Here is a 16,690-nt window from a genome sequence, read left to right as displayed (position 1 = left end):
AATGTAAACTCTGTCCAATTTTACTAGGATTAAATAGCTAATAACTTTCATAATAATAAAACAATCATAATCAATAAGTAAAAAGTATGTAAATGTATGTACTTACCACTCTCACCACTACTAGATTTTTCAAAATTAATTGATAATTTATTTTAAGTCCACCCGATGCTAAATGCAATATATGTTTTGCGCGATCAGACATGGTATAAGTACTAATTAAATTTTAAAGAAAATAACGATAATTATAAACCGTTGATCATAAAATCATATAAATTAATACCAATTAGGTCACTAGTCATAAACACAAATATTACATAGCTAGGTACTTAATACTTATTTGTAATTAATGATAAAAATTCTCAGTCGCTAATCAATGGGAAAGTTAAACGAAGAAATTATTCTGTGTACATTTCACCATCTACACGACGTTTTATTTGTTTCATATTTTCCTAAATTTCTATTATAATAATATATAGGTATAATATAAGGCACCAAGCCCAAAAATTTTAAATTAAAAGAAATTCTTCAATATTTATGTAGAAACGAATAAATGCTTCTTTGACTGCATTTTGTATATTTTTGTTAATGTTTTATTGCGGCCAATAAATGCGTCTCTGTGAAAGCCCGCCTAATCCTTTTAAGACATCCCGCCAAATAAAATTATTTTCCCAGGATACTTAGAAGTGACTAAATTTAATGATTTTGTCTACGAGACATATTTAAAGTGATAATATAATAACAATACTGGCTACATTGTCATATTTGCAAAAATATTATGTACATGTGCTGTACTTAGGCCCACATTCAATAATTTAATGTTTGAATTTATTTTGATCTTAGCCGAAGTCATAATATTATTATAAAAAGGTAATATTCCCACAAAATTTTATCGGTCTTTTGTAAAAACTCACTATTTCGAAGTGTCATAAAAAGGATTACCTATTTAACTTGTTTGTGTCATAAATATCAGTCCAAAATTACTATGTATTCCATTACACAAATAATAAAATTAAGTATCTTTACTAGGTATTTGTTTTCTATTAAATAATAAAAATTGTCAAATTTAGAAATAACATTACCGACTATTTTTGTAGGAATTTGTAATATATATTTGTAATAATTTATTTTATTAGTGTATATTATGTTTTCCTACTAGGATACATGGTGGTATAATACGTATCGAAATTATCGGCAGAGTGCATAAAACGTTTGAACTGAACCTTTTGTTGAGTTTAAATAGCAGGGTGTTTAGTCAACGTGTGTTTTCAGTCTCCAATGTAAGCATTCAAATTTTTATGTCTTGTTAATTAACAGAAAATCCGAAAAATTAAGATTCTTACAATCTGTCACAATAATGACGTATATGTTGACGAACACACACAAATACAGAAAAAGGATCGAATGAATAAATGAGCAATCAAGAGTCTGCGGCGTATTTAGGTATGTCCAACCCTTAAATTGAGATGGGCCGGACATAATATATCGCAGATGAAACGACCGCTGAATGAATGCAATAATCCAGTAGTTTTAGAGGAACGTAAGATAATTAGAATTATAATAATATGCTATATTGACAAGATATTTAAGTTCGATGAAATCACGTGCCCGTGAAAAATAATTAACCAAAAAGAATGCAGAAAGCGTGAGGAGGCCTTTACCACAGTGAATAGAAACAGGTGATGAAATAATATAGTTTCACAAATTTTAATGCAAATTAATTTGTTTTCTACGAGGAATTTATTTTATATTAAGTAATATAATATTTTCACATTCGGATATAATACTACTGACCAGTTTTTAATTATTAATGCGTATAAATTCTGAAAATATCAATCTTTTTCGAAGATATACCAAAACAAATTACGAGTCTTATGTGATACATCAATATAAAACATGGTGTCTATTCAGATATCCGTGAAAGAGCGTAATAGCAAGTATTATGAGCCTCTTATTCAAAAGAAAGAGCGCACGACACGTTGCTTATTTAGATATGACAATACTTTTCGGAAATTTCTGTGAACACAAATTTAGTCGACGCAATATGTTGATATATTGCACAATCGTCGAAAACCTAACTTTGTCAATTTTTATGCTAGAGACCTGAAATTTTTACAGGACATGCACAAAAAATATGATATTATAAAAAGCTAATAAAACTTAATACGCTATTTTCAGACTTATAATGGTTTTTCTAGGGCACGTCGATATATACATGGGCATTGCTCCACAGAGTGATGCGGAAAACATAAAAAACGTGATTTTGACCATTTTCAGATTAGTTTTTGGCTCTACCGAAATATCTACATTTTTGAGTTGTGACTCTATTTTATCGGATGAGCGATATATAAACCTAATTTATCGAGAGTTCTGGGTTCGATTCCCGGTCACAACAAAAATATTTATGTGTTTTTCTCAAAGCCTGGGTGTTTGTGATTGTTCAAAATTACTAACAAACCACCTTGTACGAAAAAACAAGGACATGGTTATTAATAATTCTAAAAAAAAAAAATATAAATACTTAAGTACATAAAATTTATTTTTCTTACTGAAAAAAAATATTAAAACATTTTAAAAACAAAATAAACATTACACATCATTAAAAATGTGCACGTCTCCAAAGAGTGCAATAATTATTAGTCTCGCAACTCTTGCTATTGATGCTTGATAAACTAGATAGTAATGTATATTTCATGTTACACAAATTTATCAACTATTTAATGATAAATTCTGGTACAGATTATTATGATAGCAAAACTCACTAGATTTTTTTGTTAATACAGTACAAAACAAATCGTTTTATTTACTTCACTGTTATCTAGATGATCGCTAACTGAATTGACATAAAAAAAACAATAAACCGCGAAGTAAAGGTATATATGTGACAGTTGGTATTTTATATATTTCTATATCAAAATTATCATTTGAGTGACTGGCTATATACAAAATACGTTTCATTAGAAAACGCTCACAAAATGCCAATGGTCAACTTCATAATTTATTCATGGTCCAACAAATATAAGGACAGTGTCATAAAAGTGAAGTGGTTTCTTGGCATTGAGAGCTTTATAACAGGGGGTACGTCCGGCGAATATACCTTTAATGTTCATACTTATTAATTTAATGCCCCCCAAGTTGGAAAAACTTCCGTTTGACGACTGTCATATAAATTTATCACCTCATAAACGCAGCGATGTCGAATAAAATATTCAAAAATCGAATTTAAATTTGACGACATTAGGTAAACGGATATCCGAAGCCATAGTTTTAATATATAATGATCCGAAAGTTTCAAAGGAAGAGGCGATCAAAGGCAAAGCTCGAGCGGCATGTCGTAAAATACTTTTTAGATCTTTGAACGAGAATTCATTATGGGGATATAATATATTTTGAACTCACGTGATAATTGACTGTTGTTTGATGCTATATGATATTCAATATTCTGACATAATCAAAGGCTATTTCAATCGTAAACATATCTATAATAACTAAAATTAGATTGAAGTGGGTATTATTTATTCACAATACAGGAATTAATAATATATAACGATTTTCGGCCTGTTCCTGATAATCGAATATTATATTTATTTTAGATCTTGTTGAAACAATATTAGTGAGTCTCTTAATTATCAAACATCTTACCATATGTAAGCATTATGGGAAAATTTATAACTAAGTTGGCAGAAGATAAAATTAGCTAAGAGAAGTTCAATGGTCTAAACCAGGGTTTCTTAACCTTTTTGATTTGCGACCCAATTTAGGGTAATAATTTTTGTTTCTTTTATTGTGTTAACTGTCAATTCATGGTGGAACTGCATTGTATTATTGATTAATTTAATAAAACGCAATTTTTTTTTTGTACTTATTCCACTTTTATTATTTAATAAATTTGGACCGGTTTTGTCCGCCTCAAAGGGACATTTTCCCTTATTTTATTAAATTAATCAATAATAATTTTAGTACGCGATACAAGATAAAATAAATAACGTGCTGACAAAAAAATATTTTATTTTATTAATACTAAATGGAGTTTTTATAAACAGCATTTGATCATATTGATGTAAACCTTGGCTTTGGATAAGCTTTAATTCATCAAACTTAATACTAAATATCTTTTATTACGGTGATTAGTTATTGTTTAATACATTTGGCCATGTCTTTGATGCACGCATGAATTGTATCATTTGACAGAGGACTCTGATTTACTTATTCTACAATTGAATCTCTGCTGATAATTCGTACCATATTATCAATAGCAGCTGGTTTTTTAAGAGTTTCCACAATAGTAAGTGGCTTCTTCTGCTTTTAAATTTTCAAAGCAAAATAATAGGAAGCCAATGTAGCTTGTTGAATGTAATGTATAATATTATTGTTCGTAGCATCCAAATGCTGTCTTTTGATCTGTTCTTGTTTTTTCTCGAAAAAACTGTAAATTTAAATGTTTTATGTATCATTGTTTCAATATTGTTCTGTTGAGAATATTTCACGACCCACTAAATATACTAATCGACCCATAGATTTAGAAATGCTGGTGTCTAAACTAAAACAAACTCTTTCAGTTCTTTGAATCACATTCAAATTTATGTTTTGATGGTCATCTGCAAGTTTTAAAGAAAAGAGGGAGTGTAGAAAATAAACTAATAATTATTCTTCAATAGACTTCATTAAGATAATGTATTTTTTATAAGACTCATGGTAGTAAATGCTTGTTCGCAAACATATTATGTTGTGATTCCTAAATAAAATTTCCATTTATAGTTGGTTCATTACGCTACATTGATGACTACATTAAAAAGGATAAAAATCATTTGTGTTTCGCTTCTTTTTTATGAAAATCATAATCGAGATAAAGTAAAAGAGTCGATTTTGAGATAAGTATACCAAATGTTTTCTAATACTTACAAAGGTTATGAATAACTAAGGTTTTTTTAAAAAAAACATGTAATACTACATTTAAAAGAAAAATACTAATTTTACATTCTTTAAAAAATAACCTATAACTTCGAAGTAGCAGTAAAATAACTAAGATAACGCACTGTCAATAATGTTATATATTATAAACCGTAGTAGAAATAAAATAAAAATATTATTATAATATCTAACGATTTGATTTTTATGAAACAAACTTTAAGGTTCAATTATTTTGAGTCTAGTATTTTTGATTATCCCACTGTTGCTTTCAGGCAAAATTGCTTTCAGGTAACGAAATATTGTTTTTTAATTATTTAATTATTAATTATTTTGGACAAAGTGCAATCATGACAACAATATTATGCGCGAAAATTTTAGGCTATGTAATATGAGCCTACCATATTTCATACAATTCGGTAGACTGACTGAGGTTACTTGACGTAAAGTCCATACGAAAAAATATCACAATTTCTTAACACATAATATGACATTTTATTAACGTCAAGACGGCGGAGTGTGGTATATATATATTTTTTTTAAACCTTTACAGATTGTTTTGTAATCTGTATAATACATTCATACATATTATACGACAACTGTCGTTGGCAAACTAAATTATTTTTATAGAATATGAAATAATCAAGTGATTATATTATAAATACAAGAAGGTAGACTTTAAATAATCGCCTAGTATGGAGTCTTCGCTACTGGAATTGCCACGTACTTGTACCAAACTGAATTATTTTGCCACTGAGTGACCTCTAGAAACAATAATATGCATCAATAAAAAAACAAATAGTAAACAAAAACTATTACGAGTAATCAGAGTATATTATTACCATGATAGCTATGTTTAAATAGTATACATACTTCGTTACTGAATAAATAAATGGTAGGTATTCCATAATGACTAGCGCAGTCAAATCTCTACGTTTTTTTTAAATGTCGCATAGAACTATCGTGAACCATCTTCTGCGCGTTAAGTCATACAAAATGATTTAGTTGAACAAGAAACGATGAAAACAAGTCCACTAGATAGCGCTAATATACTTGTAAGAGGCGATCACCGTCACGTAGATATCCTGCGGCGACATTTACGGTAAGGCCCGTAAAAACTTGGTAACCGTGTTCCACCCTCGCGAAACCGCAATTTCTACGTTACGTCTTACTAATGGTTAGGTCCGTTACGTTATTTACACCGTAACAGAGAGAACAAGCTATAAAATTAAGCATGTGGGTAAGAATTTGTGAATAAAAAAATAATAATTATTGGAATGAAAATCATATTGGTAATGAAAGTTTTAATGTATTATTATTTTTTCTCGACCATGTCCGATCCTAATATGATCATATGGGCCTCTACAAGGATGTCAGCCACTTGCTCAACCTAATAGTAAATTTAACTCTCCACCTCAATGACATAATTAATGGACAACGCACTCAATACTAAGTAGCTAGCAAGTAAATTCATGAACAGCGACATTCGCACATGTATTGGTAGACGTCACTCAATTTCCATTAGGCGATATCACGCATCGGGAATTTATAGCAATATCACCTTTATTGTAATGGTGTTAGAACAGTGTTTCTAGTGCCAATGTTTATTTGAGTGAACACGTTCGAACCGAACCGTTCGGCAGACCCGACAAAAAGCATCGGGAATTTATAGCAATATCACCTTTATTGTAATGGCGTTATAGCAGATTATGCCATTCGGCAGACCCAACAAAAAAGTGAGTGTCATTTTTATTCCCAGATGCTTCGTCCATATTAATGTCATTGCTCCACTTACATATATTCCTGACCATGTCCGATCCTAATAAGGTCATTGGGTCTATTCTATACACAAGGCTGATTATCGACCGCTAAAGTGATAAATAGTATCACTTTATCATATTTATGTATTGAAGTATTATAAGTGTTACAATAAGTTAGCCGTATAAACAGTCAAAACGCTCTAAAGTCAACACAGCCAAGAGAGGTGCTGTTAAAACAAAGCACTTATTGTAACAATTACAACTAATTTATTGTAATTGTTACAATAAGTGCTAATAATTCTATATATACCTACCCTAAATAGCTGCCGTAGAGGCTTTCAAGCAGTCGTCTGTATAAAATAGACGCACATATGAGCCTCCACAGAGTGGAGGTTTTATTTTTCCAGATTTAATTTTTACGAGAAATGGATGTCGGCCACTTGTTCAACATTTATTAGGTCCATACTCTGACCCATACACAATTTAAAAACAAAAACAATTTGTGTACTTGCCAGACCCAGGATTAAAACCTGGGACTCACGACGCTATAGGCCGACCCTTAAGACGCGAGGCAATTACATAGTTAAAAATATAAAGTGACTTTCTACGAGTAAGTGAGCCACTAAGTGAGATTTCAATTGGAAGTTGGGTGTATTTAATATTAGATATAATTAATTCAATTAACACTGTGATGAGTCGGGAAGATTTAAACGTTGACAATTTGATTATTTAACGTGGTCAATTTAAGTCACCCATTCCATTTCCCTTTAATCCTACCTACGGTCGCGTAAATTTAATTTCAATCTTAATTCTAACTGTTTTACGATAATAGGAAGAAAAAACCTGTGTTATAACTCAATTTTTATATACATAATTTAAAAACTTCTCATGTTTATAAATATACACACTAGAAAAAAATATTTTGTAGAAAGAAAAGAAATTTGACACCCGACAGGACTTGAACCTGTATTTCTGCTGAATTCGCGCCGGTATGCTTTTCGATAAGTATTTCTTGTAACAACTACTAGTTTAAATCGACTTATTGTAGTAAGATATCCGTAGTTTAATTGTAAAAGCTTACTGGCGCGAATTCGGCAGATACATGTTCAAGTCTCGTCGGATGTCGTATTTTTTTCTACAAAATATTTTTTCTACTGTGTATATATGCATGAGATGTTTTCAAATTATGTCTATTCAATATATGTCTATTCAATATATAAAATGTTACATTCTCAAATCTTGTGTTTTATTTGTTGCATAAAAAATACTCAGTTTTTTACCTAAAACATTAAAATAACCAATGGAATTAAAGATTTTCCAATAACATTATAATATATAATAAAAAAATAAGCTCCATATTTCGGTTGTCTGTTTCGGAGATATTTAAAAAAATATATATAAGTATTTATATTAACTTAACTTAAGGCTAATACTTCAACTGAGGCATGGTCTAAAAATATCGTGACTGTGCGATGCGCGGATTGTGCAAATGCGCGAGCCGAAAAAAATATAATTTGTCATAAATATTCAACATGCGTCCTTTTAATGTTATGTTTATTATTATATTCGTAATAATAATAGTATATTCATTGACATGTTTTCTTTTTCAAGTACATGCGGAACGTTTTTTAGTCATCTTTACACGATTTAAGAATATATTCCTCCGACGCCATCACAAAACAAATAATTTACGTGCTCACACCTCGTTGTCAGTCTCCGATTGGCAACGACTGCAAAATTTCGTTCCACTTACTGTTGAAAATTATTTGCCGTTTCAGTTTTGTATGCTCTTAAAACAAGACAGCATAGAATACAATTCTATCTGAAAATTTAAAAAATGATATTATTTCAACAGTCTCAAAAGATACTCAATATAATATAATGGCTTGAGCAAGTATTTCAGTAATAAATCCTTTGTGTGTTTACTAAAACTATTTGTTTCCAAAACATAGCTGTAAACATTCTTTATAATACGTTATAATTTACGAGTAATACTATTTTTAAGCCAAAATGATTCTGATAAAATATTTTTGGCATAATATTGATTTTTATGGTGTATTATTTACAATAAACGTATTATTATGTTTAGTTCAATGCCATGTCTGCCAACAAAACATAATATTTGTCCATTTACTCACAATACAAAATGATTTTATCGGTACCTACTTCTAATAACATGCTCATACCTGATTAGATTTCAAGTATAAAAATACAATAATAATGAGTTTATAAAGTAAAATGTATTGTAAATATAGTAAATTCCGGTTTTTTTGGAATTCATAATTATTCTGATGATAAATATAATATTGTCAAAACTTTTTTCTAAATCATTAATAAACTACTTATTAATATAACAATTAAGTCAAGATAGAATGCTACAAGGGACACCACGTGACTGGATTGTGAAATTTTTAATTTAATACAATTTACATAAAAACATTTTTTATCACAAAAATTTACTTACAATTTTAATAAATCTAGTAAAGTGAGAAAGAAATATTGTTTTTGTTTTTTTTAATTATTAAAAAAATATTTTAAAAATCGTTCTTGGAAGCATGCGAGGGATATCTGAATAAGTAATTCATAAGTTTAATGTAAGAATTTTTTTAGTTTTTTCTAAAATGAAGTATAAAAATGTCTTTAACTTGAAATACTGTTTTTTATTGTATTACAATGAGATTGGCACTTGAATAGTATTTTAAAAAGGGACCTTCTATTGTATCTTAAGCGTAAAGTGTTCAACCAATGTGTACTACCAACGCTCACTTATGCCTGGGAAACATGGACTTAAGAGTCTTAAGTCGTTAAGATGTAAGAGAAATACAAAAATTATGAGTAGCACAACGTGGCATAGAAAGGTGTATGTTGGGCATAACGCATAAAGATCTCAAAACCACGGATAAAGAAACAAACAAGAGTGCGAAATATGATAGAGGTCGCTAAGCAGATGAAATAACAATGGCCTGGATATTTTTCTCGGCGAGTGGACAATCGCTGGACAAATGCAGTCATACAGTGGTACCCAACGAGCGCCAAACGCTCTAAAACCCGCTGAATAGATGAATTCATAAAGTTTAGTGGATGTATATAGCAGCAAAGAACTAGGTAACGAGAATAGTGTAATGAGCTAGGGGAGATCTCAATTTAGCAGTGGATTAACATCGGCTGATGATCATACCGAAATTTATTATTATGACGATAGTGAAGTTTTAAAATTATTTTAAAGATATCTACATGGTCAATAAATTTTATAAAATTGTGTTTCGTTTTACCGTTACTATATCATTTTACTAGCAGCGGTTACTCTCCCTTAAACTTAATTTTTATTATTATTATTAAAATATTTTGGGATGGGGAGCCGTACTAAATACCTGGCAGCCGATGAGCGCGTATTCGTACACATACAATCTACGAACCGAATCATCGTTATGTTTTTACTGTACATACTGAAAAAGAATCTAAAATAATTCCAAATATTGCAGAAACCCTTGCCAAAGTATTAACATACTATCACTTTACTAACAAACATGTGTGTGGAAAAACTCATTATGTACAAAAACTCTTTTTTTTTTAAATGTTCCTTATATTTTCACAGAATATCATTATCTTCGTTGTATTCTCAGATTTTTTTTACATTTTATACAAATAGAAGGGAAAATTGATTTGTTATTGCAAAAAATATGTTTAAACCCCATTATCTGAGTCTGAGAACTATCAAAATGTCACATAATGCGTTTTACCTGCAAACTAACGTAATATTAAAAATTTTAAAATAATATGATTTAAGGCAATGGAGATATTAAAAATGTTTCCTCAATATCCTTATGCTAGTTTAAAAATTCCAGGTAAACTTGTTTAAATTCCTAAATGGTTTTGATAATCTTAGAAATTGTTAGAAATTTATTGCGAAGTAATAATTTAAAGATCAATTTTCTAGATAAACTACGCGTTATAAGGTTTATCGTTTGATAATTTATGATATTATTTTATTAACCCAGCACGCGCGGATGTTTATTTAATTAATTCACCTTTACTACAATTCATTTCAGCGTTTTACCTGTTAATTAAAATTTTATTTATTTATTATTTGTTTGTAAATAGCTTTATTTTCATAGCGACGACTGGTTAATAACGGTTTTAAGCTATGTGTATAAACTTGCCTATATTTTATAATGAAACTAGCTGTATTAGGTACTATGATATTATTATATTATATATTAATATAGAGACAGAATATTTCTTTTGTCATTTCGTTTTCCATCATTAACAATATTATCGTATTAAGAAAAATCATAAAGATTGATCCTTAAATCACGTATACTGGTACTAAACTTTAGATGAAATCACTATCGTTTACATTATAACTGAAGACAATTCAAAAATACATATTTTTCACATAGATAAGCTAGATATACTTAATCATTATATTATTATATCAAGGATTTCCTGGATTTTTTTGAAATATTTCTAATTATATAAATATATGATTTGTTTAACTAAAGAATATTTGAATCATATTGTTATGTTTATAAAAATTTATTAAAAATGGCCGATAATTTGTTGACCACCATTATGCTGAACAAATTTGCTACCGATTTGATACTTCTTTATCATGCTATCCATTAGAATTCAGTTTGTTTTATGTAATTATTGATATTTTTACTATAATTTCAATATTTTTAAGTTGTATTATAATATGTTTGTAGTTTTAATATAATTATTTATGACGTTTTGTTAAAAAAATATTTTTCATGTAAACAATAATCTCTCTTGGTAGACAGAGAAAAGAAACTGAAATTGTATGATCCATTGAATAAGTACCACTATAATTTCAATATTCATAGAAAACTTAGGTATTGTTTTATTTTTTTTGGTAATAACTATATATTATATTGATTACAAATGTTGTACATAATATTATAATTATATTAAATTTAACTAAATTCCACGGATCTCTGCTCCATATATTTTTGTAGACACTTTACATCTGATAACAATACGTTTGCTTCTGTATATATTTTTTTATATATTACACTGTATACGTTTTTACTCTGTAATCATTTATTTTCCTCAATAAACTAATTACAATAGTATAGATTAAATTAAATTGTTAATATATATTTTTTTTAATTATGTAACTTTTATTCAGGCCTAAATAATACAGAATACTTTTTTTTAGACCATGTCCGATCTTAATAAGATCATATGGGCCTCTACAGAAGGGAGGCTTGTATTAACAGATTATCTTTTTACGACAAATGGTTATCAGCTACTTGCTCAACCTACTCTGACTCATACACAAATTGAAAAATAATACGTGTACTTGCCAGACCCAGGATTCGAGCCTGGGACCCACGACGCTATAGTCCGACGCTTAATACTTGGTACCATTAATTATTGAACAGCTAATTTGGAATTACCTCAAAAACACACTATTATAGAATATGAATTCACATCAAAATGAATCATTTGTAGAAAATCTAGATAGCTGTTAGCATAATTATTAATTAAACAGTTTACCTGGATAAGTAGGTACCATTCGGATAATTTTTTCAATCATCTAGGTATGTAATGTATTTGATATTATTCCAAAGTATGTATATTTAAAATTATCACATAATATCTTCATACAAGTAGCTGAATTGTAAGCAAGTTTTATGTCGACATTTTCAAAAGTATTGACGCTAGAGTTGTAACGTAGGCAATTTAACGACAGCACCGACCGCTACATGGGGCCGTTAAACGATACCTGGGAAATGTAACGGGCGTTATATCATAACATATACGCCATATTATTATCTACCTGTAACTATTACAACTGACGGTATACTTTTTTATTACAGCATCCTTAGTATAGAGTTTTGTACCAGTTTTTACTTACAAATAATGCCATTATCAGTCGTTTAAAAACAATAGTGATAAAAAGCTGGCGTATAAGTACTTAAGAGCCGTTAGACATCAGGGACATGACATGCTGGGGTAGATTTTGGCTTCCACGAAAAACTCGTATTAACTGTATATCTATAATATATAGTGACCAGTTTCTTGTTTAGTACCCCGAATATACCGCAGTCATTAAAAACACCGTATAGGCAGAAAATTTTTGGCTTACCTTTTTTAGAATTAGATATATAATTACTCGACGTTATTATGTTTTTGTCATTGTTCATACGGTGTACGTACATGGACTAGATTGCGTATTTTTCAATATTAATTATATAAAATAAATTCAGCATGAATGTTCTAGTGCAAAGATTTAATGTTGATGTTTATATATGTGTTTCATCGATTACGAGAAAGCATTCGATACTGTTAGGCATACTAAACTTCTCGATCTCTTACAGGAGAAAGGCATCGATGCAAGAGACATTCAACTGATAGCTAGCTTATATTGGAATCAAACAGCGAATATTAAGATCGAAAACGAAATCAGTGGAGAGGTAAAAATTTGTCGCGGTGTAAGACAGGGGTGTATAATATTTCCACTTCTGCTATTTAACATGTATTCAGAAGCAATTTTCAAGGAAGCCTTACAAGGTGAATCGGTGGGTATTTTGGTTAATGCTAATCATATTAACAATATACGATATGCCGATGATACTGTGCTGATTGCTGATAGTTTAAAGAGTTTACATTAACTAGTAGAAAAGGTTAATGAGGTCAGTAATTCTTGTGCAAGCGTCGAATAGGCGGCATTTGGTTTTGACCGAGTACAATCGTGAGTCCCAGACATTTCGCATCGAGTTGAATGTTGCTCCAGCCATTCCCATTCGGATAGCGAGCTCTTTCTGCAAAATGCCATCTCCCGTGATGTGTACCCCCAGGTACTTGAAGCTGTCGACGCTCTCGATGCTCTGTCCATCGCTAATCAGAGGGAAATCTGGATCAGGACAGGTGCTATTGCACAAGACGTTGGTTTTCTTCGCGTTGATTTTCAAACCAACGCGAGAGGAGTTGTTATGCAACCTGTCGATTGTCTCTTGAATGCCCTCGATTGAGTTGTCGAATAGGACAGCATCATCGGCGTATTCCAGGTCGCATAGCTTCACCGTGGGGGTAACAGGTATGCCTCGGTCGGGTGGTATTGACTTCCGTAGTATGAAGTCAAAGAGAATGATAAAGAGAAACGGTGCAAGGACACAACCCTGTCTGACTCCGGTCGTGACCCCGAACCATTCCGTGACAGTGTCTCCAATTCTGACACAGCATTCGCTATTCTCGTGCAGGCTTTTGATTATGGCAATGATCTTGGGAGGGATCCCGTATGCTCCCAGTATCATCCAGAGGGAGGGGCGGTGCGGACTGTCGAAAGCCTTCTCATAATCCACAAAACAGCAGGCCATCGGACTGTTCAACTCATGGCTCTGCTGGAGAAGACATCGAAGGTTGTGGATTTGGTCTGCACACGCTCGACCAGGTAGAAACCCGGCTTGGTTTTTCCTGAGGACGTGCATTATTGGGTCCCTTATTCTCATCAAAATGATGTTTGCCAAAATCTTTCCCGGAACACTGAGTAGCGTAATGCCTCGGTAATTGTCGCAGCTTAGAGGGTCACCTTTTTTAAGAAGTGTGATGATTTCACCGTTCACCCAGTCCCTTGGGCAGCGCTCTTCTTCCCACACCTTTGTCATCAGATGAAACATAGGGTGCAGGATTGCGCTCAAGCAGGTAGCGAATCATGGCACCTTACGAAGGCTCAGAGCAACCGTATACTGAGCTTCGAAAACAGATGTTTGCGACGAATACTGGGTGTGCGGTGGTATGACTTTAGGAGCAACGAGGAGATAAGAGAACGTACCAAGCAGCCTCTCATCACGCTGAAAGTGAAGAGGCGACGTTGGACCTGGCTCGGCCACGTGCTGCGGATGCCAGAAGAGAACTTTAACCTGGCTTGCCTGTTTTTCAAGCCGACCGGATTCCGGCGTCCTGGAAGGCCGCTAAATACAATCTACAGAGTGTATACGGCGGAGCTACGGGATGCTGGTTTGACCTGGAACGAAGCAAGAAGACTGGCGAGCGACATGGATTCTTGGAGGCGCCGCGTGGTGTCCATATGCTCCAGTTAAGGGGCGGATATGGGCAAAGAAGAAGAAAAAATTCTTGTGGTTTAAACAAAACTATTGCTAGTATCAAAAATAGCGACTCCAGATACCAACACAAATTTTCTCATTAACAGCAAACCAATCGAACGTGTGACCCATTATAAATATGTAGGTACATGGGTCAATGAGAAATGGGACCAGTCTTAGGAAATAAAAACTAGAATTGAGTTCGCAAGGAGCGCCTTTCTCAAAATGAGACGCCTCCTTAGCAATCGAGATCTTAAACTAGGTCTGAGACTGCGTATGGTACGTTGTTATGTTCTCTCAATTTTTTTCTATGGTGTGGAAGTATGGACGCTAAACCAAGAGATGTCACGGAGACTTGAAGCTTTTGAGATGTGACTGTATAGACGCATCGTCATAATTCATTGGACTGACCGGGTGACAAATGTTGAAGTTCTCAATCGAATGGGGAAGGAGCGAGAAGTTCTACGTAGTATCAAAACCAGGAAACTACAGTACCTCGGCCACATCATGAGAGGACAAAAATTACAGCATTCCTCAACTTATCATTCAAGGAAAGATCAATGGGAAGCGTAGCAGAGGACGGCGCCGCATTTCGTGACTTAAGAACCTCCATGATTGGTATGAGTGTAGCTCCACTGAACTGTTCCGGGTAGCAGACGATAAAGATAAGATCGCCTTGATGGTGGCCGACCTTCGCTAGGGGATGGCACAATAAGAAGAAGAATTATATAAACTGGACTGCACTTTTTATATATACCATACAGCTTAACAGTGAACCCTCTTTTCCGAATTAAAGTCATTCCCGATTGGCCTTTAGAAATATACTTTTTTTAATAACAAAAAGAAAAATCATAGGAGTAAAGATCTTGGTCCCGGAAGAATTCGAACACATAATATATTTCTTTTACCTGATAGCGGATCTTACGGCTATCCTACCAACCCTTATAAATACGCTATTGAAGGAATTCTGAAATTAATTTTACAAAACTTTAATTTTCATAATTGAATTCACATCTTGATACCATCAGTGTTACTCATTGTGATGTTACTGTAGTTACTTTCCAATAACAGTTTAGTAATTTAATATTTTTTTATTATGACTTAATAATTATAAGATTTGATAGCGTACCATTCTTAACTGAATTAAATTATTTATTATCATTTAACTTTGTTGCATTCTTAAATGTTACATTATCCAGATCTATGTACTTCCACGGACATGAACTATTTCACAAATACAGTAAACTCTAGATCATGGGTGGCCAACTTGCGGCCCACTGGGTGTCAACTTGTTGCTCGTGGAGCAGTGAGAAAATAAAAATAATATCAAATGCTGCCGCTAGATGTGCTAATTTCGCAAATTGAGATTCAATATTGGCTCAAGATTTTAACAAGCACCGTGTGCTTTTTGCATTTGCATTGTATTTGCAACGCCATTCTCCATAGACGTGAATTTATTACCAGGAAATTTACAAATGGAACATTGTGAAATATGTTGCGATGAATAGTTAAAGGAGAAATTCCATCAGGTTGGTTTGGAAGAGTTTTACAAAACATATTTGGACAAGGAGAAATATCCTACCTTTTACAAACATGCTCTTATGATGACTTCGCTATTTGGAAACACTTACACGTGTGAACAGCTTTTTAGGCGTATGTAGCATATCAAATCCCGAGTGAGAACACGAATCACTGATGTGTATTTTGAAATTTGTTTGGGTGTAGGAACAACCTCACCCGATATCGATATTGATGCACTCTTAGCTCTGTCATACAAAATCAAACTTCTCAATAAAATTTATAATTTTTATAATATTTTGTTTATTTTTTATTATTTTAAAAAAGTCTAATCTAATAAATATATTTGATTCTTATTTTTGTTTTATTTTATTAATATATAATATATATTTCTTCTTTATTTTGTATAATAAAAAAAATTGGTTGTGCGGCCCGATA

General features: G+C 31.9%; 1 protein-coding gene across 1 annotated transcript in view; it reads left to right on the top strand.

Annotated features, from left to right (window-relative positions):
* CARPB (Carbonic anhydrase-related protein B) overlaps window positions 1-16,690 on the top strand; it is a 442,936-nt gene that overhangs the window by 20,779 nt on the left and 405,467 nt on the right. The gene's annotated exons all lie outside the window — the stretch shown is intronic.

Source organism: Rhyacophila brunnea, unplaced genomic scaffold, assembly GCF_057557595.1.
Source record: "Rhyacophila brunnea isolate RB1 unplaced genomic scaffold, BYU_Rbru_1.0 scaffold_8, whole genome shotgun sequence".
NCBI classification, from domain to species: domain Eukaryota; kingdom Metazoa; phylum Arthropoda; class Insecta; order Trichoptera; family Rhyacophilidae; genus Rhyacophila; species Rhyacophila brunnea.
Note: the sequence above shows the minus strand (reverse complement) of the source record. Positions and strands in the feature narration are given on the sequence as shown.